This window comes from Stegodyphus dumicola, chromosome X1 (assembly GCF_044657685.1).
Source record: "Stegodyphus dumicola isolate Sdum_Otavi_A_Nest chromosome X1, ASM4465768v1".
NCBI classification, from domain to species: Eukaryota; Metazoa; Arthropoda; class Arachnida; order Araneae; family Eresidae; genus Stegodyphus; species Stegodyphus dumicola.
This window is the reverse complement of record NC_140780.1, coordinates 196,790,359-196,811,554: the sequence shown is the minus strand read 5'-3', so window position 1 is coordinate 196,811,554 and position 21,196 is coordinate 196,790,359. Positions and strand designations below refer to the sequence as shown.

Here is a 21,196-nt window from a genome sequence, read left to right as displayed (position 1 = left end):
ATTATTTTGTAAGTTGAATCTCTTAAAATAATGGATAAATATCCCATGGCCAGTAAGAATTTGGTTTAAATCAGTATTATTAAAAATAACCATTTTGTTAGAAATTCTGATAATTTTCATGCATCTTTTATTTTTTGGTGAATTTTCCCACAGGATTTTTCATTTGTTAATGTAAAATTTCTTCATGTGTGTGATGGCCATCTGTTTAGATCCTGAAATTTCAATAAAGGGGATATCCATATTGGAGGCTGCCTCCTTGGCCAGACAGTCGGCTCTCTCAATATGCCCTACATGAGCCCAATATGCCCCACATGAGCTTTGACCCAGTGTAGTTTTACATCTAAATACCCGTTCAAAGTTTGTAAACAGTTTTTGAATTTCAAGATGATGGGACTGGCATTGTCTGGGCGGGAGAGAGATTGAAGCAGCGATAAACAATCTGTGTAAATATTAATCCCATTTCGAAAAGCAACGCATCTCTTAATCCAAATTAAGGCTTGATATAGAGCCTCGCACACTGCCTATTCTGCTCCAATCCTCCCCTCAATCCCAGACCCGTCTGTATATATATATATCTTATGCACTAGAATCAACAATCAAAATCAGTTCGGTTGGTACGTAATAAGAATTTGTCCAGAAAGAAATCGTAGAGAATTGAAAGGGGCGGCCATCCGGCCAAGACAAACACAGCCTCAGTGGGGACTGTCCTAAAGCATCTTGTGACCGCTAAAGCCCAAGCTCTCTGTATGCTATCAAGCTTAAGCCTGAACCTGACAAGCTTCCCTGCTCTATGTCCCCAAGCGCCTACGCCGTACAATGAACATTGGCAAAATAACATTCTGGTAGATTAACCCCAGGGTGGAGGATTTCATTGCTGAGATGTCAGCTGAAAAAGTCCTTTTAAAGTGCAATAAAATCTGATCTGTTTGCCGCAGTTCTTTAAAATGTTTGACGAAATTCAATTTATTGTCAATGATAACACCCCAAAATTTTATATCTTCAACAAAACGTATTCTTTTCCCTAAAGATCTCAGTCATGGTGTTCTTACATTCCTCTGGGGGGGGATAAAGCATTTATTTTATCTAAATTAAATTTTAATTTTTCATTCCTTTGCCAACTTTCTAAAATGCTGCAAATATCAGTCTCAATTTTTTCAATGAATTGTGTTTAATTAAAATCGTGATATCGTCAGCATAAGCATAAATCTTAACATTCTGGGGGACTTCCCATTTTAGTAATTTATCAATGATAACATTCCAAAACAGGAGGCGTTGCAGATCCCTGTGGACATCTTTATATATATTAAAAACAGAATCCTTATTTTTATCACCAAAACAATTAAACAAGATCTTCCTATCGATAAAGTAGGTTTTAATTAGATTAAGTAAATTTTTAGGGATTTCCAGTTCTATCAAACGTTGGAGCAATGAGAACCAATCCACCGAGTTGAAGGCCGCCGAAATATCCAATGAGACCAATATTACATGTTGTTCCTCCTTGTTATTGCTAATAAATTCAATAACTTCAAATAAAACATCTTCTGTAGAATTTCCAGAGATAAATCCAAATTGGCTGTCCCTAAACGGACAATTTCTGCTAATAAAATAAACTATCTATCTGTATTCAATCTATCCAAAACTTTTCCAAGAAAATTTAAGAGAGCTATGGGCCTTTGTTTCCCTTTGCTTTTAGTGATCAAAATGAGTCGACCTAACTTCTGACTCCAAAGGAAAACAGACAGTCTCAAACAAGCATTATGTATGTTAACGAAAAATGATGGAAACATGCCAAACAGTCGTTTAACCAGAACTGAATGTTCCATCCGGGCCGGCAGCAGAAGAATTCCGAAATCGAGAGATAACGCAGGAGATTTCGTCTTCGGTGAACAATGGATCGTCTTCACCGCACTGCCAAGCACTATTTTCCAAAGTCAACAGGCGAGCCCAGGAAAGAATAAATATCTTAATTCATATCGCAGCAATATTTTATTAATAATCCAGTGCAGGGTGGTCATAAAAATTCTTCCCCAGTATATGAACTCGTAGCGGGCTATCCGCTCAACCAATCGAAATCAAATTTCAGATATCGTTATTCGAAGGCATGTGCTCGTGAGGATGATCATTTCAAACAATAGAGCTCTCACGGTTACAGTTACAGTGAAAATTTTCGAAATTTTCGAATGTTAGTATCCACTTTTTTTCCTGCGCAAATTTATCAGCTCATTGAAAAATAATAATTGGTATTTGAATGATTCACGTATGACGAAAATCGCCGACGCAAAGAAGAGTATTGTAAAGGACCAGTAACAACACAAGGAAGGGAGAGAAAAACTTTTATTGGAATTACAGGTTTTCAACAGGCCTTCCATCGCAGATAATAATGCATTGCATGCGGGACACGGTTGACATCAATAAAGAATATAAACATCGCAAGAGGAATTTGTATAACTTCACTTTTTATAGCATCTCTCAATTCAGAAAATCTGTTGCATTTCAGATAACCCCAGATCCAGAAATCCATCGGAGCAATGCCGGAAGATTGCTGTGACCACGAAATCTAAAGTATACACATAAAATCCACGAGATTTTTCAGATTTGAAAGATAACATAAAACGTGAAGATTCCTCCTGCAATATTATGTTCGCCATTGTTGTCAACAATCTCCCGCATTCAATGCCTTTTCGTCTGCGAAGGTGGGCACTTTCTTAAAGCTTACCCAATAAAATTTTTCCCTCTCATCTCTTGTGTAGTCATTGGTCCTTTACATACTCATTGGTTCTTTACGTTGCTCGTTATCCTTTACAATTTTCTTCATATGTGTAGCCTTCCTACGTCATTTATGGCTTTTCAATGCGCTAATCAATTTGCGCAAGAAAAAAGTGGGTGTTGTAATTCGAAAATTTCGAAATCTTTTCATTGCAACCGTAACCATAAGAGCTTTATTGTTATTGTTATCGTAAGTCATCAGAGTCTCGAGAGCATACATTCAAATAAGAATACCTGAAATTTCCTTTCGATTGGTTGAGCGGATAGGCTGCTAGGCATTTATATATATGCAGGAAGTTTTTTTTTTTTTTTTTTTTTCCGATCAACCCTCTATGTTAAACTATATAAAACTATATATAAAACTTTGAAAAATAATGTAAAATTTGTAAATTAAGTTGTAACGCCTGTTTAGGTTCATCTGAGCTAGTTCACTTCGAAACTATTTAAGCTGTTACATAAATTCTTTTGGAGAATTCTTGCCACTAGAATTTCCAGACAGACACAGAAATTTGTTCACTTTTATTTATTTTACCTCTTCGCTTATGAGATTAAAATTACACAACACGAAATTATCAGTTCCCTGGATCTAGCTGAAATACAAGCTTTCTTCAAACTGTTGTAAATTCCAACAATTTAATTTAGCCTAACAAAAGGCTAAAAGTTTCACCTAAGACTGCGAAGGAGATTCAATCTTCTAAGTTACCAAATCAAATTTATCCTTGCGCAATTTTATTTAGTTCGTGACCAGCATTTGAATATCCAAAAGAGAGAGATTTTCCACAGCAATGCTATGTCAGTGGGACTACCAAATCACGGCTATGAACAACTGATCTAATTATATAGTAAAATTGATTGCCACATAAATCTAGGTAAATTCTGTAATGAGTGAACTTCGAGGCGAAATAAGGCAAAGAGAATAGTTATGAATTGAATACATTTCGGTTAGTGAAACTTAAAAATGCCACGAACTGCATTCAGATGCATTGAATAAAAATGAATATTAGGTACTTATAGCAAGAATGCCTCTCAGAAATCATATGCATGCATTATCTTAGCACGAATAGCTGAACGTTAATATGATATTCTTATATCGAGACTTTCATATGAAACCAATTTAGATAGTTAATTTCTATAATCAATGTCATACCAAACTTCAGAAAAGGCATATTTCATCGCTACTTTTAATGTCTTACATTCACCAAAAAGAAATCTGTTAATGTTTTCTGAAACCTTTAAATTTATATCTCCAGATCTTTCCTCACCAAGCTTTGTATGTTCATCCAAATTTAAGAAATAACGTAAGAAATAAGGCAATGTAAGAATATTATATACCTTCCTAATCTATTAATCTGTATTAGGTATAAACTAAATTTTATTAAACACGATATAACTGGATTTCTGAATTAAACCGCAATGTTTCATTTCAGTTCACTATGCAATTAGTAATGCAACTTTTGCTCTTGTTTGTAATTGATGAGCCTATAAGATTTTGAAAATTTATTGAATTTTTTTCTTCTTTTGCCTTCTTTGCTGTTCTTTCTACATTCGAAAATTGATGTTTGTAGATCCAGTCTTGTACATCTTGCATTTCTGATATAAGCACCAACTATTTAAGGAACAATTTCGAAGCCGTGAGCAGTTGATTTATTGATTCGAATGTGTTTCAAGGCACATGCATTTATGATAATTATGTTCCTATCTAAATAGTTAATCCACGTAAAAATTGAACTTTTACAGAAATTAGTAAAAAGAACTTTGTGTCGTGTCAAGTTCCTTTATAACCATTCCCATCTCCAGTATTTTTGACGCCTTAGCCGATCGAATTAATTTTTTCCATATACGATTTGTTTTCAAAATTACAATGGGTAGATTCAAGAACTCTGCAGTTATATAGCTCAGAATATTTGTTGTGAGACTTTATTCTTCAACCATTAGAAGCGATACTTTGTATCCAAGCTCTATCATGTGTAACTTTCTGGACTTATCCGCGCACTCATTCCTTTTAAATCGAAATGACAAAGTGGGTTCATGTGGTAAAATCAGAAGTCATTCCAAGCTCATCGGAACGTTAGTATAGAGTGTTATCGTGCGGGAGAAATAGATCTCGAGAAGAGGAAACAGATGATCAGCCAATCAGAATGTGAGGAATTAGGGGATTTCGATAACGATAATTGGGTCCTGGCAGCGGGAAAGATTCCGAGCTTGAGCTAGGATTTTCTCGCAAAGTTTAGGGGTTCTGAGAGCTTTACTCTAATGATCTCGTGAGGGGCGCTAATGAATGCATTTGTCACAAAGTACTAGGTCCGTCTCATGATTCCAAATATTTTCCCAGTTTGAATAGCTGATAATGATCACTGAAGTCATTATCCGTGAAAATAACCTACCTTGATCCTTGCTGGTATGCACTCTTTTCAAGTGTTAAAATAATGAGCAACTGGAAACTCCAAAAATGTTAGTATATCAGAATTAATAATGACTAAGCGTTCTATTAGAACAATACTTTTTTCTGTTTATAATAATATGCAATAGAATTGCAAATAGCAAACTAATCGGTGTAACAGATCATGTGACACCGATTATGTGGCTCATGACAGATCATGTGGCTCAAATGCGTTAATGAAAATTAGGAATTTTTTTTCATTTGTCATATTTGATTTAAGATCATGGAATTAGAAAGTTTAAAATGTTTTTATTTTTGAAAAAGAAAATTCATTTTCCCCCTACACGATATAACAATGAATTTTTTAAAATTTGAATTAAGCACACAACTCATGCAGATGCTAAAACTAAGCACATAATTTATTTTTTATTTTTACTGATATAAAAATCAAATGAAAAAAAAAAATGTCTGCTATTTGCAGAGATGCTTCATGTTGTAAAATAAAAATTCCTTTCCTGAAGACAGAATTCGATGAACATCACTTCAGGAAAGGACCACTAGTTAAGAATTACGCAATGACTCACTCTCGAGTCAAACAACCAACATAGCCTTCTATACAAAACATAATGAATTTTACATTAGTTTTTATAATTTATGTACTTTCTTATCAGTAGACACCAATCTACAAGTTATATACATTTAATCATAATTCTTTTAACAGCTTCTTAAAAAGGCATAATGTGTTGCATCAAAATCAATAAACAATGAATTTAACTTCTATGTTATTTATTCAATGAAAATATTAAAAACATTTGAATAAATTATCAGTGAGTTTAATTTTTACCTGGCCTCCAATGAAAAACAAATTGAATTAAAATTTCGAATATTTTAATATCGTGAAATAAGTTCTGTGAAAGAATATTAGACGAAATGAATGGTCAAACTGAAATTTTCGTTTTATAATGACAGAAATGTTAATTTTTTCCCCTTACGTGAATTAGACATTTAAAAATTAGGGTTATCACTTATCGAAATATTCAAAAAGAGTCCTTGAATTGGCAACAGAAAAAATATTTTAGAGCCTAATTTCAGTTATATCTGAAAGCTATAAGGCCCATTAAATAACTGTATTTTCCCCCTCTAAGTAATATAATAATTCCTTACTCAAAATAAGTAACATAATAACTTTTATTTTATATAGGGGTTTACTTCACGCCTTTTTAAACTTTTCTCTTAAATATATCATTTTTCTTTCGACTAGACTTCTGAATGATACTTTCCATGCAAATATTCTGAATATAATATCCAACCAGGGATGATTTTCACGAAAGGAGGGAAAAAGACCATACTTCATAGATTGAGTTAAATAGAGATTTGAAAACAAACAAACAAAAACAAAAAACTTAAAGCTCTTTTTCCTGTTACTCATGATGACCCTTTCAGATTTTAAAAGTGGTGTTGATTATTTTCTGTTTTTGCTTATCACTCACTCCTGTACATCTTTTACAATTTTGATAAAACCACAAATTATTTAGGGAACAATGTCGAAGCCATGAACAGTTGGTTTTGGATTTGAATGTGCTTCGAGGCACATGAATTTATTGTAATTATGTGCAGAGAAAAACAGTTAACCTACAGATATATCAAACTTTATTTTGAAATTAGTAAAAAGAATATTATCTCATGTCAAATTACGTTACAACCAGGGCTCACTCCAATATCTTTTTCGCCCTAGGCGTTCAGTATGGTGGGCACTTTGTATGATTGTATGAATTAAGCATTAACAATTCGAAGTAAAATATATTTCTAATTGTTGACTGTGAGAACAGTTTAGCTAGTGTCCTCAGAATGTTGCCTGTGTCGCCTATGCTTGGAACCGGGTCTGGTTACGGCAAATCATGTTTGCACAATTGCAGTAGTTTACTGAAGCAAATGTATTCTTAATTTTCTGAGTTATCGATACAAAAGCGTGATATAGAATCAAGAGAAAATTGATCTCATTTATGTCTCAAATACAATTATTTTTGCAAAATCATAGATAAACAATCAAAGATTGAGAGGTTTTAAATCTTTGCTTGAGAATTTTAATTAGAAAAAGAATCCCAGATTAATTAGGTATCATGTAATAATGAATCATTAGTTCCAGATTTTAGTCTTTATTCATTTTGTAATAAAGGTTGCCCTGATTTTACTCGCAGAAGCTTTCCCAGACAATCCATATTAATCAGCATTTGATGTAAGTAGGATGATTTTGTGATCCAAATTGATGAAATATCAGTGATATGCGCTCTCGATACCCAAATTTTGACGAGTAAATATAATAACATAAAAATTTTAATATAAATAGCATAACGGAGGTCGTTTGAAAAAGCTTAATTTTTTAGATTTCTAACTGACGGACGAGCAGTTTTACTGCAAATAAATGCAAAGTGGCATTAACTCTTTCCTCGAGCCAAGCGATTTTTGATCCTCTGGCTGTCCAAGGATTTCGCCCCAAAACATCAGAGTTCCCAAAAGCGCCATGAGAAAGAAGTAATTTCTTAAATAATCTCAAATGCTTGTTCCATTATATACAATTTTTTCATAATGTATACTACCTTAATTGTTGCACACATTTTCAAGATAAGCGTACGTATATTTACTTAAAAGAATCAAGAAGAATATTGTTGAGCTTGTGTACACTTTTACCAGGTGAAGAGTTCTAAGCCAAACATGGTGTGATTTCTTTTTTTCTTTCTATTAAAATTAAATGATTAAGCCTCATGGATGTCATAATGCTTCTCTTTACAGCATACCACTTCCGCTTGCTGACAGTATAGCAGATTTCATCAATGAGAGTTTTGCTCATCAGTGTTTGAGGAGATATACGCTTGCGATCATATCACGTCGTCAAAACCTCTTCATTTCTTTAATGAAGATTATAGAATTGCTGAGAATATTGCATTTATAACTTTCAATTAATATCAGTAATGTAAAATTTACGATTTTCCATGGTTCAAGAAGCAGCGAAACAGAAAATTCTCTACATTTAATCTAAAACTGGCCTATATCCAAAGACTGTGTTTATTGAAAATCAAATTAATTATGATAATTTTTGTTCATGGAACGAAGAAATGATTTCAGACTTTTACTGGTTTAAAAAGTACATAAAAGATAACTATGATAATAACTAAGAATCTTTAAATGCATAAATGTCATCTTCAGAAATAGGAAACAATATTTTATGTACACCTTTCTCAGATTAGACATCAGTGCTAGGGAATTCGGATAAATTAAGGCAATGTTATTCTATGTACGTTCAATAGGAGAGCATGAAAAGAAACTTGGGAACGAATGGTTGCAGTAAAAGATCAGATTAATTCAGACCGTGTAAGAATACCCAATTCACTATTCATTATCTTATTGTGAAAAGGTATCCTCAGGAAGGTTAGAAAGCACGAAGCAATACAGATTGAACTTAACATGTCCCACTCAACCTATCAGTAATAATAGCTAAAGTTGATTGGCTTTCATAATTAATGCTTCTTACTTTAATGCCAGGCATGTATCTTCTTTAACTCTTCTGGGTGCAAGCGGATTATTTCCTCCTTCAACTTTCTTATGGCGACACGCCTGTAATTCATTTAAAACAGAAACATGTCTTATCACTTAAAAGTATATTGTATCAAATTGCTTGTCGTTAGATTTTTTCCCCCATTTCAGTGCAAATATGGTCAATCATGTGATGGACTCTGTGAGAGACACGTCAGTGAGTGGCTAGCATTCAAGCCCGTTTCATGTACTCGGCGTCAGGTAGTGGTTGCTGTTAATGGACCAGACGACAGTGATATAACATTATAATTTTGCTCGATTGTTGCAGCTTTTTCTCGTATATCTAACCAGATATAATTAAATATAACGTTTTTCTGAAAAGTCTTCTTGCATGATTCTGGATGATGTTGGAGACACAGTAGCTAACTGTTTGATCCTGCATCGAGCATAACCCACAAGCCACACGCCTGCACGTGCTACGACTTTTAGTACAGATACCCCTGTTTCTCCCATTCCAGTTGTAGAGACATTAGGATTTTTTGGAAGCAGAAGAGATGGAAAATGAGCAACGCCTTCGCCGGGAATCGAACCACGGATCTTTGGAATACGCGCCCAGCGTGCAGACCACTACACCACAAAGGCACGCTAAGAAGTCAGGAGAAATAGCTTATACAATTATAAAGAATCTTTCAGATTTTGAAAGTTGAATGTAAATAAGTTTTGGACAAAGCATTACGAATTCGCTTATAATTTGCCTGTTTCTTTTCTGATAGCTATCATTGAATCTTAACGCTTTCACAATTTCAGCTGCCCGGGACAGAAGGTAGCAGTAAAAAAAAGAGAAGTCTCCTTGGAGAAAAGGAACCTCGTTGTCTAATTTCAGCAAATCTATAGAGATTTGTTCACAACTAACGCCAATCTAGAATTGAATATTGCTAATTCTGGCAATGAAAGTCTTTACGATGAGATATAATTTTTATGATAGCCTTTTTATCAAGAAAATATTAGCTTTTTGAAGGAATTTGATAAGAAGAACTTAAGTTTAGGATTTCTCCTCGAAAGCAACATGTTATTTCTTAACTATTCTTGCGCAATTAACTTAAATTTTTTGCTAAAAAATTTCAGTTATATTAATATTTTCCCACTGGAGCCATAGAAGATATTGTTTCCTTGTGTCATAATGTAAGCTATCAGCGGCATGAGGATTTCTTTGGAGTAGGGAATGTGAAAAATCAATTATGCTTTCGAACAATGGATCATTCAGTGCTAGATGGAAGATGGTGCTGCCTTAATCCCTTTCAAACTCGTTATATTTAACCTCTAAATGATATTTTGGTATGATCCGATTTTTTTCTTTCTGTTCTTGATTGTCTTTGTATTATTCTGATGAGTTGATCTGAATGACACCAGTATACGCTGATATGGAAAATTTCATTAAAAATATAAAGATGAGGACATATAAGTTAACGTTTTAGAAATAGCGCATGACTGAAATATTTTGCGCTTAGATTATTTCCGCTTCTGTTCTTATTCTGTTTTCTCAATTACTCAGCTGTCCTTAAATTGAACCTTTGGCATCTCTTCAAATAAATTTACTTCACCGAAGCCCGTAATTAGAAACACTATTTCCAGATGCCTATTCACAGATCGGAACTCTTCTATTAAGGAGAGATTAGTTTATGGAACTTCGGAGGCATAAGTTACACTTGAGAGTTGTTTATTTGACAAAGCTGAGCCACCTATTAATATTTAATGGACAAATGCAGCATTTGAAACAGAAAATAAGATTATTCGTTAATCCGTCGCTTGTTCTATTCAGTTTTGAACAATGACTCAAATTACCTCCATCACATTTTTGTTTTATAGAGTGATTTTACATTTAACTTAATTTATCGAAAGGCATATGTATAAGAATCAGAAGAGAATCATTAATTAAACTGGTCTTCTTTTGAAGCTCACTGAAACATTTATAATAAAAATAATGCCTCTTAACTTACAAGATTAACTTTTTGTTAGCTCCATCTTAAATCAGATTCTTAAATATGCTGCAACTTTATAGCATGTTTGTAAGTTTTTTTATATGGAGACTCAGTGAACAGTGCTATAATAATTAGTGCACAAATTATATATAAAGTCCTAAAAAATCCTATACATTTTAACATTACCTTTTTTCTTTGATTTCAAATAAGACATTTCCCTCTGAAAGGAATTAGATGAGAAAGTTAGCTCTAAGAGGGTGTACATACACTGGTGTGCAAAAATTAAGGACGAGACGGGTTTTTTCAATATAACTTTGTACAAAAGCTTTCCAAATCAACACATTTAATAGCGTAAGATCCCCAATACGTAAGGACATGAGTAATGTAAGCAACACTTACTAAAAGAGAAATCAGAGGGATAAAAAGAAGCTTTATTGAAAACGTAGCATGGAGCGCAATGCGACTGAAGGCCGAAACATCCCTGTGATGGGTGTCCAGCAAGAAACATCCGGTCTTTAATAGGGGATATGACCTCCCCTGACTGCTAGGCAGGTTTCACAGCGTCTGCCCATGCTGAAAATGAGGGTGTCAACGAGTTGTTGAGGCATTGCTACCCATTCGTCTTCCAGCGCCAATCGAAGCTCCGGAATCATTACTGGTGGTAATGTACGAGCTGCCAAGCGTCTGCCTAGAAAATCCCATACATGCTCGATGGGATTGAGATCCGGAGATCGTGCCGGCAAATCCATACGTTCAATATCCTCACTTTCTAAGAGCTGTTCGGCAGCTGCTGTGCGATGACAAGGTGCATTGTCGTCCATGAAAAGGAACTGCGGACCCATAGCGCCTCTAAAAAGACGCACATATGGAAGAAGAATCTCGTTACAATAACGGGTCCCGTTGACTGAACCTGCGTCGAAGATGTGAAGGTCTGTACGACTACCAAGCATGATGCCTCCCCAAACGAGAACACCGCCACCTCCATACCTGTCCCTTTCAATGATGTTCGAGGGATGATTGCGGCTTCCCCGCTCTCTCCAGATGAGTATGCGATGAGAATCGCTACTCAGACTGAATCTGCTCTCATCTGTAAAGAGTACTCGTCCCCATTCATTGTCTCTCCAATTCCGGTGTTCCCGGCACCACAGAGAACGCCTTCTTCGATGGGCAGGCGTTAGAGGTACACACCGTACAGGGCGTCGTGCAAACAGACCACCACCGTGCAGTCTTCTGGCCACGGTAAAACGCGATATCGGTCGTCCAGTCGCTTGTGTCGTGTGTCTAGCGATTTCTCCCGCTGTCTGCCGCCTGTTTCTTCTGGCCTGTAAGGCAATATACCGGTCCTCTGCGGGTGTGGTTCCTCGTGGACGACCACTACTAAAGCCCCGGATAGCTGTTCCTGTAGTTTGAAATTGTCTCCAAAGTCGTGAATCGATGCTGTGAGCAATTCCGAACTCTGCAGCCAGACTTGTCACACTGCGGCCTTCCTCCAACTTCCCAATGATTCGACCTCGGGTAAAAGCATCCAGATGTCGTCTAACAGATTGATTATTCGCCATTTCTCGCTGAGGCAGCAACTCGGTGTGATTTTAACTGCTATACGGCGTGCAATCTCTTTGCCAGAAATACTGATCTTACACCGACAACATGCTTTATACTACTCAGACACTCCCTCATTACGTCTACCTGCATATCTGCGCATGTGCTACCGTACATCACCTTACTTAATCTCCTGATTGGTCTTTCTGTCCGCTCTGCCTCTTCGTTCAGCTGATATGCTAATTTTTCGACTTCGTCCTTAATTTTTGCACACCAGTGTAGTATGGAAGCAGTCATGAAAGAATAGTGCATTGTGTGCCAAACGTTTTCTTGCTGAAAAATAACCTACTGATGCTAAGTAAGAACAGTAACTAAAGTGGTATCAGTAAATGTCGTACATATTCTGTTGCAAGCAAAGGAGAATGGATATTTTACAAGTAAGATCTGTTTACCTTGAACTCCAGATTGGTTAGGAAAAAAAAAAAAAAAAAAAAGGATTGATTATGTATGTTAAAACAAAAACATGAATTAATATTAGTTTCTAAATCACAATAGATAAATAAAAAAATTATTAAATGTATATTTTTTGATCAAGACGAGCTTTTTGACAAAATTTGGCGGAATTTTGAAATTTCGAAAAGACCCAAATGACGTTACATCTCCAAATCTAATTACATTTACATATTTTCAACTGTCGACATACATTAAAACTATACATAGATAGTGCAGATATATTTTTAATATTGCGTAATTTTAAAGCTGAATATTTTGTACATTTAGATTTGCATTTGAAACGCGTGCTGGAGATTTTTACAATTCTTTAACTAACACTTTTATTCAGCTCGGTATAGCTTTCGAAAAATAATTATTATTAATATTATTTTGACCAATCGTGTCATCTGCATAATACATTTAATCCGTAATCAGCGTACTGATTGTTGCATGAAACACATAGGGAGTTAAAATTAAACTGCCTTATATAAAGTCGGTTCTGGTTGACGCATTTTGGTGAAACTTGGTATATACACTATATGGATATTGGTTAAAAGAATACGGCAATAAAAAATAATAATTCTAATTTTGACCATTAGATGGATGTTTTCAAGCAGTGCAGAAAGGACGTCATGCAAACTGGGAACTCTCTAGTAGTCAATGCCCGAGCAGCCATACTCTCTATCGGAAATCGAGACAACCGTTCTCACCCGGCGCATGAAATTAATCAAATCTGTAAAGATCTCAGTACTGAAATAACCGTAACTTAGATCAAAATGCACAGCGGCAACGTTGGCAAATTTACAGCCGACAATCTGGGAAAAAAACAACAGCTCTTTCCCAAGAAGGCGAGTTCCTTAACATCAAGCTTTCAGAATCGCAACTACGACAAATCCTAAACAAACATCTAAGCCATGAGTAGAAAGAAGAGTGGAATAATGCTACAACAAGCCGGCGCACTCACCAATTCTTCCCGAAAATCGGCACAGAAATCAGAAGCTCAAAATCATGAAGAGTATCCAAAAATCATGAGGGTACACCAAAAGCTCAGTGCTCTAGGACTAGACCTATGCCAGGTCACACCTTAGGACTTAAAATGAAAAATCGGAAAGAGCAATGTCTACGCTGCACCGAATAATTAACTCCGAGTAGCATTAACAATTTTCATAATGCTTCAAAACACCTAACTTACTGAGCTGAAACCATGAACTTTATTTATGAACTTTGGACTAAAAGATCTGAACTCAGTACACTCTTACCTATAACCAATATCCTCACATAACAAGAATCAGACTCCCAATATAAGCAAAATCAAATCCCATATGTTTATCCACTTACATAAAAATGCAAAATTTTTAGTGCAGCGATATCCAAAATATCAAATCTACTGTATTGAAGAATTTCGAAGTCAGTTCGTAGCTTTGTTCAATACAAAAAATTCTTCTAACTTACCAATATTTAAAAAAAAAGCAAAAAAAAAAAAAAAAAAAAAAATGCAATATAAACTTAAATTAACTTATATATCGTATATAATCTGCAGTACAAAACTTTATAATATAAAACTTAAAATAAATTTTTTAAAGTTTCTTAAAAAGTTTATGTATTTGTTTCTTTACAAAAATGTACATGAATACCTACATTATTGCATTAATGTTTATTTTCTTGTATCACAACGAAAATTTCGAACCCAAAATTTTGAATAATTTCATGTTTCACGAAATTAACATATTTGCGAAGCCGTTGTGTTTTCATATACGTTTAGAGTGCGCGCTTTCAATAGTCTTTCAGAACCTGCGAAAATACTTTTTTCTCTGCTGTTGGTTCATGTCAATGGATTCACGATACTTTTTCTGTTAATTTTCTGCGTATGAGTTAGTTAAATACTTAAGAATATATTTATAGATAATTTATGTTAATTTCTCTGGTTTATCTACCAGAGAAATCTTCAGAATTTGGGGAAATAAATATTTATTTTCTTCACGAAAATGAAACTGATACGTATTCCTTAATTTTTTATTATTTAGAGTATTGGCCAATTTACGAGGAAATGCTGAAATTTTTGTTTTTATTAGGCATTCATATGAATTTCGATGTTTCAAATCTTTCATATAACTGTAATTTTTTTACTCCAGTAATTAGAAGACGAGTTGAGTAAACGTAAAATATGCAGGGCATGAAGTAAAAATTTTGAACTAAAAAGGATTTTTTTTAATTATACAAGTTATTCACAAGCGTGTATCAATTTAAATTTTTTTTTAAATTGCCTACTATGTTGGATCATATTACATAAAGTTGATTTCAATAGTGGCTGCTATGTATGATGGTTATGTATGATTTTATTTGCTATCCATAAAAAATTGAATGTCAGTCGCTCTCAAATAGCTGTAGGCATTCAATGTTAAATAAAGTTTGAAATGAGTCTTTCAAGTTAGAATGAATGTGTTGAAACTTTTAAGTTAACTTTCATTTTGGATCATTATTAGGAATTAATGTCTATATTCCTTGTTGCGCCTATGCATGATTTTGTTTGCTAAGTACGAGATATTAAATATAAAATATTCTCAAAATGCTTTAAGCGTTCAGTGGTAAATAAAATAATGTCAATTTGAAATGCGTATCTTTTAGCTTAAGTTAGAATGAATATGTTAAAGTGGTTTAAGACACATAAAAAATTATAATGATACGTGTCGTAAAAATGTTCCAAGCTGAGGCAAAGGGGATAAGCTTTCATTTCCTGCCTGAATATTAATTCCACGTGTATTATAAATTTCTTTTTAGAGTTTTATCTCACAAATGTGACTGTAATTCGAATTTAAAATAATGCGTGACAGTGTTGATATTCTTCTCTATAGTTAAAAATAATTCGACCTCTTGTAACCTTGTTAAGAAAGTCAAGGCTGTGATAATTTCGAATACTGTAGTGTTTCTGGGTTATCCAAAAAGGCAGTGGCGGCACATCAAAGGTTTTCTTCTTATGTCATCTGCCGTTGTATTAACGGTTTCCGAACTGCATCCTTTGCGCTTACTACTTTCATGCATTACAATGAAGATTCGATAATGCAGGAACTCAGATTGCTCAAATTTGAATTCGAGAACGTAGTTACAAAGAGGGAAAAGCATCCAGATCATGCTTACAATTGTCCTGACTTAAAATCTTCTCGAAGATCGGAGAATTGAGATCTTCAAAGGTGTATCGAAGAACACGAACTAAGTTGAAACATCCTTCGTGGCTGACAGCAACGGATAGACCACAGGGACTTAGCAATTCAGGTTAAGTAGTACAAGTTTGGTCTTCAGGCGGAAACTGTTGCGTTATGGCAACTCTCTTACGTACTAACGATTACTTGAAAAATAAAAGGACGACAATAAAGGTTTTCTCGGAGAACAAGAGTATTCTGAAAGTGTTAAACAGTAGTACAAACGCATAGCTCCTAATCAAGGTACTAAAAAAATCTATTTAATAATTTTTATTAAATTTTTAATAAATAACTCGTATATTAAATATGTAATAAAAAATAAATATAAATTTGTTCGTATAGTTTAAAATTTATTTTTAATTTTAAATAAAGAAAAGGCTGTTTGTAATTTTCTAAAAACTATGAATTCATATTATTCCCGTACTTCAGCAATTCAAATAAATCATTAATAAAATAAAATTATAAATAAACTGCTTCCATAACATAGGTTTAAAAGACTCTTTATTCATTATAATTTTCGACAAGTACAGAAGACTTTCAAAAAAAAAAAAAAAAAAAAAAAAAAAACCCTCCCTCTTTTCGAAAATATTTTTTAACTGTAGCTTAGATGTGCTTTACTTCAATTATCGTAAATCAAAATTATTTAAAGAATGCTATGAAATTCATAGTTTCAAGCTTGATTTTTCTGTCTTTACAGGCGCCTTCATTTGATGCAGCCAAATAATATGCACTGCAGGAAAAGTAGGAGTTGGAGTAAAATGTAACGTTATGAATATCTAGTAATGACCTAGAAAGAAAGGTAAGTAATATGTAAATAAAAAACAATAAAAATTTACCATATATTTTTATAGTTAAATATATACTTTTAAAATGAAATTGATTTAAAATTATTTAATTGCACATAAGGAATTTGAGTTAAAAATCCGAAATTTGAACTATCGTTTATCGTTTGGATGCAAGAAGTATACAATGAAAATATTTAAACAACTGTGTTAGGTTGAATTAATCCTTTCAGTTTTATGAGTTCACCAGCGGCCGAGCGGTAAAGTAGCTGAATACTGGTAGTTTAGGCCAAGTGTCGAATCCGGTGAACAGGCTGCCTGCATCTGCCTTTAGTGGCTTTCCCTATGTGTATATGTCTCAGTTTCCCCTAGAAAGTCCTCCGCGAAAACTTCCCTGATCTTAGGCAGATAGCTCTTGAGGCTTTGGCGTAATCACATAAACAAAACCAAACTTATCGTTTTATGTAGCTCTCCACAATGGAGTATTTCGCTGCTAAGCAGATCGTAATTGTTTCCCTTAATAAATGTAAGTACAATTTCTTAGCACTTAAAAAAAAAAAAAAAAAAAAAAAAAAAAACCTGGTATACTATGCTCTTAGTCTAGGTCTTTTATTAAAAAAAATGTATATAAAAAATGATAATGGATTGCATTCGTTTCCTAATATCTTCAGGAAAGCTGACTTATTATGGTGACTTGACGGCTTTTTAATGTCTTTTGATAATGAAGCTGAGAAAAATAACACTTAGACTCAAAATGATGCCAACCGCTGAATCGCATATTCATGTGTTCAAAAATTATTTAGGAACAAATATCATTTTACAGGGCTAAAATAAGATCATCCATATCTTGATGTTAACTGATAGTTCACCGGACTGGAATATTATCGTGCATAGTACTTTAATATCTGATTTACAAATAATGTTATGATTCATATAAGCTGATAACCAGTTGCATATAACTTTATTAGTCATTCTGTATGAATTTAGTCTCCTTTTTGTGTAATATTAATAAACAAAGAATAGGTTTTTACCATTAAATTTCTTAGATTAGAAATTAAATGGAAATGCCTTTTTTTAAATTGAATCTTGTCTTCAAAAAAGTGGAACAAAATATTTTTACTATAAAATGCTAATTATTTTCTATGCTATTTAAGATGTGCGTAAAACGAATAAAATGCGTATTGAGTTCAAATTATTCATATTCAGAGGTTACATAGAAATCACATCTTCCATATAATGTGAAGATTAGTGTAGATAATTAAATTGTGGCAAAAGATTTGACGTCAACGCGTATGGGGAGGATACATCCAAGAAAGACCTTCTTAAGATTATCTTATGAACCATAAACTCAGTAATTTGTAGAGATCTCATTCTGAATCATGAATTACAAATTATTTCTGAATTATTGAACAAATTACTTCTGAAAAAAAATGAGTGTGAGAAAGGCTAATTAATGTGCTTTGTTTTATAGTATTATTCTTTTCAGTTACAGCTAGAAAGTGTCATAGAAACAACAAGACATTAGAGCCATAGTCATCTCTGTTAGTTTTTCCATATACGTCTGAGTCGCTTCAATAACGTTCACTCCATATCATTTCAATAGTGTTCATACCGTCACTGTGGCTAATTTCCCCCCGCATTTCCAGTTGCGCTCCTTTTTCAGGTCCTGTGTTCCACTATCACCAATGGTCTTCTTTCATTCCCATTTACAAATGTTATATCTTTATTATTAGGTGATAATCTTCGTCATTGGTAATCCATTCTTGTGCGTCATCATGGTTCACACTTTCACATCTGAAATTTGTAGTGGAGCCGAAATTAAAACTGTCATTATATTTCCGAGTCATTCTAGGATCAACTACACTGTTTCTTTAGGTTCAAAAAGCAACTCCCTCGATGACTTCGCAATAGTTTGTGGTGCAGTTTCTTTCCACGATTCAGCAATCCAGTAAATCACAGCTTTCGAATAAAGGTTTCGAATTTTTTTTTGACAACTCATTTCCGTCTTCAGTCGCCTTGATAAGAAACGTAAGAAGCTTACCGCCGAAGTTTTTTAAGAAATCCAAGAAACCTCTCATCCATTGGCTGACATAAAAAAGTATTAAACTGGGCGGAAGGTAATTTGCTGTGTCCTCGCTATTAAATCCTAATCGTCGAAATGAAATAACGGATTACTGAGAAGGTAGGCTGAAAACCTCGCAAATTTACCCAGCGAGGTTAAAAATTTTTTAACAGAAAGAAAAAACTTTGAGGAAAACCAGATTTTAAAAATTTTTGTATTCGCTCTCGCAGTTCTTACGAAACTGTCATAGCTGGGGCAAATGCTTCAGTGCTTGTGGTTTGTGATTTTCTTGGCTTTCCAATTAAGATAAGTTTAATTTCGTGGCTACCCACAGCACTAATACAAACCGAAATAGAGAAGTCCACTCGTTGCATTAAAGAACCTCCTTGCATCCAAGAAATAATACTTCAGCATGGAAAGGAACTGATTCTGAAAGAAGCGTATTATAAATTTAAGCCTTTTTTGTCCAGTTTTATACCTGGTCATCTGATAATCCTTCTTTATCAACGAGGTTATGAATCAGGAGTCTGAAATTAATTACCTTTGTTTCCCAATGTAAGTAATAAGCTGCTCATTCCGTACTGCTTATTTTAGCGATCCAGCTAGTCTAAACATGCTAGAAAATCATGCTGGTCTTTATTTAGCTGTTTCTGGAAAAGTAATGCATTTTCTTGAAAGATGGCACTCTCTAGATGTATGCCTTTCTTCTTTTTCTCAGTGAACAATGCTTCACTCATCTTCTCATTGTTACACGTTTTCACTGTTTTAGTCTCTTGAAATATTTTTCCAGTCCCTTTCTAGTCACCAGCAATTACTGTTCCAGTGGACAAATCAATACCAGTATTTTGTATGACATTCGGTTGTAGACATTCGGGATTGTTTCGTTTGCTTTTCACTTGACAATTCTTATTACATTACAAAAAAAACAAAACCCTGGATTAAAAACATACGTTTGAAATAGCGTAGAACCAAAGAATTAAACAGAGTATTAGCAACTAACGCCTGTGGACGTTTTAGGAATGAATCTGCTAGGATATTGTCCGTGTAAGTAATCAGTAAATTTGCTTACACACCGATGCGACACATTTAGATATTTCTTGGGATCTTATTCACTTCATTGTAAAACTTCAGACTGGTATTGTTCATCTCTTTTATCATCTGCCCCTATTTAAGGAGCACATTTTCTAATGAGAGTTTTAGGAGGATTTATAATAAATAAATAAAATAAAAATAACTTTTATCGCGATAGGTTGAATTTTAAGAGAATTATAAGATCGTTAACAAAAACAATCACAGTCGATTCTAGTTCCCCTTTCTAGTTCAGTTTCGAAAGGAGAAAAAAAGTAGGCAGAGAACTGATGTCAGTTGTAGGGCTTCGAAATCATATGAGAAGAAAAGGAAGGGAGTTTTTTTACGATTTTTACAGTGAGTAGGCAGCTACACGCGTTGCTTTTATCTATTCAATTCTTTTAAAGAAGTTAGTTATTTTATTAGTTTATTAGTTATTTGAAATTAGTTACTGTTTGGTTAACATAGCCGTGAGAATGAATTTTGTTTTCGCGGTGTGTTGTTTAACTGGGATTATAATATACTGAAAAAGATACCAGTCTATTGAAGAAAAGAAAATACTCTCACATCTAAGAAAACTGAGATACCTTTCTAGTCATTCTCAGATTATTTCTTATCAGAATACTTAAATAGCCCAACCAAACATAAATTCCATAATTTCATAACTTTTTGTGGTATAAAGCAAATTTCAAAAATTTCTTCTAAAAATTAAAAAAAAAAATGTTTCGTGTCTTTCATATATTGTTCTAATAGTAATGGAAACGTTGCTATTCAATTTGGATTATTTTGAAAGCCACAGATTCGTTGAAAAGCATACTTTCACATATAAGTAGAACAGAATCATCGCTCTGATAACCAATAGGTTCTTTTCTTCGTGGGATTATGATGGACAGTAACATGATGGAGAAACAAGCAATATGATGCAAGCATATATTCCGCAAGTCCGCAGCGCTTCTGGCTCAGCCCGCAAAAAGGGCATAGGGCGACGTAAAGTCTGCCAGGAGGGTCGGGCTGCGTCCCTCATATCATATCATTCCTCAAGCTTTCTGAAGCATTGCGTAGGTACTGCACGCCATATCTCTTGAAGAATGACCCACAAATCCATAGGTTCACTAATGCATTTAACTTGATACTGAAAGCACGCTGAAATGCAGTCCTCAGATATCCTACCCTGAGGTTAAGACTGAGACATTTTATGATGTGAAATTCAAACATTTTTCCTTCAGCTGTAATCTGTAGTCTACAGACCTTTCTAATGGCGGCGTAATATCTTGTTTAATGAGCCTGCTGCCGTTTTACGTAATGAACAGATGCAAATAATCTACAAACATGATTAACTAGTCTTCGTTCGTCAAAAGCTATGGAGCTAGTATGATTCTTAATATTTCCCATCTTAAAAC

General features: G+C 34.1%; 1 long non-coding RNA gene across 6 annotated transcripts in view; it reads left to right on the top strand.

Annotated features, from left to right (window-relative positions):
- LOC118197458 (uncharacterized) overlaps nucleotides 1–21,196 on the top strand; it is a 471,813-nt gene that overhangs the window by 14,665 nt on the left and 435,952 nt on the right. For all 6 annotated transcript variants that reach the window (XR_015038564.1, XR_015038565.1, XR_015038563.1 and 3 more), the window contains exon 2: nucleotides 16,582–16,683. This is a non-coding gene — a long non-coding RNA (uncharacterized LOC118197458). The remainder of the gene's footprint in view (nucleotides 1–16,581; nucleotides 16,684–21,196) is intronic.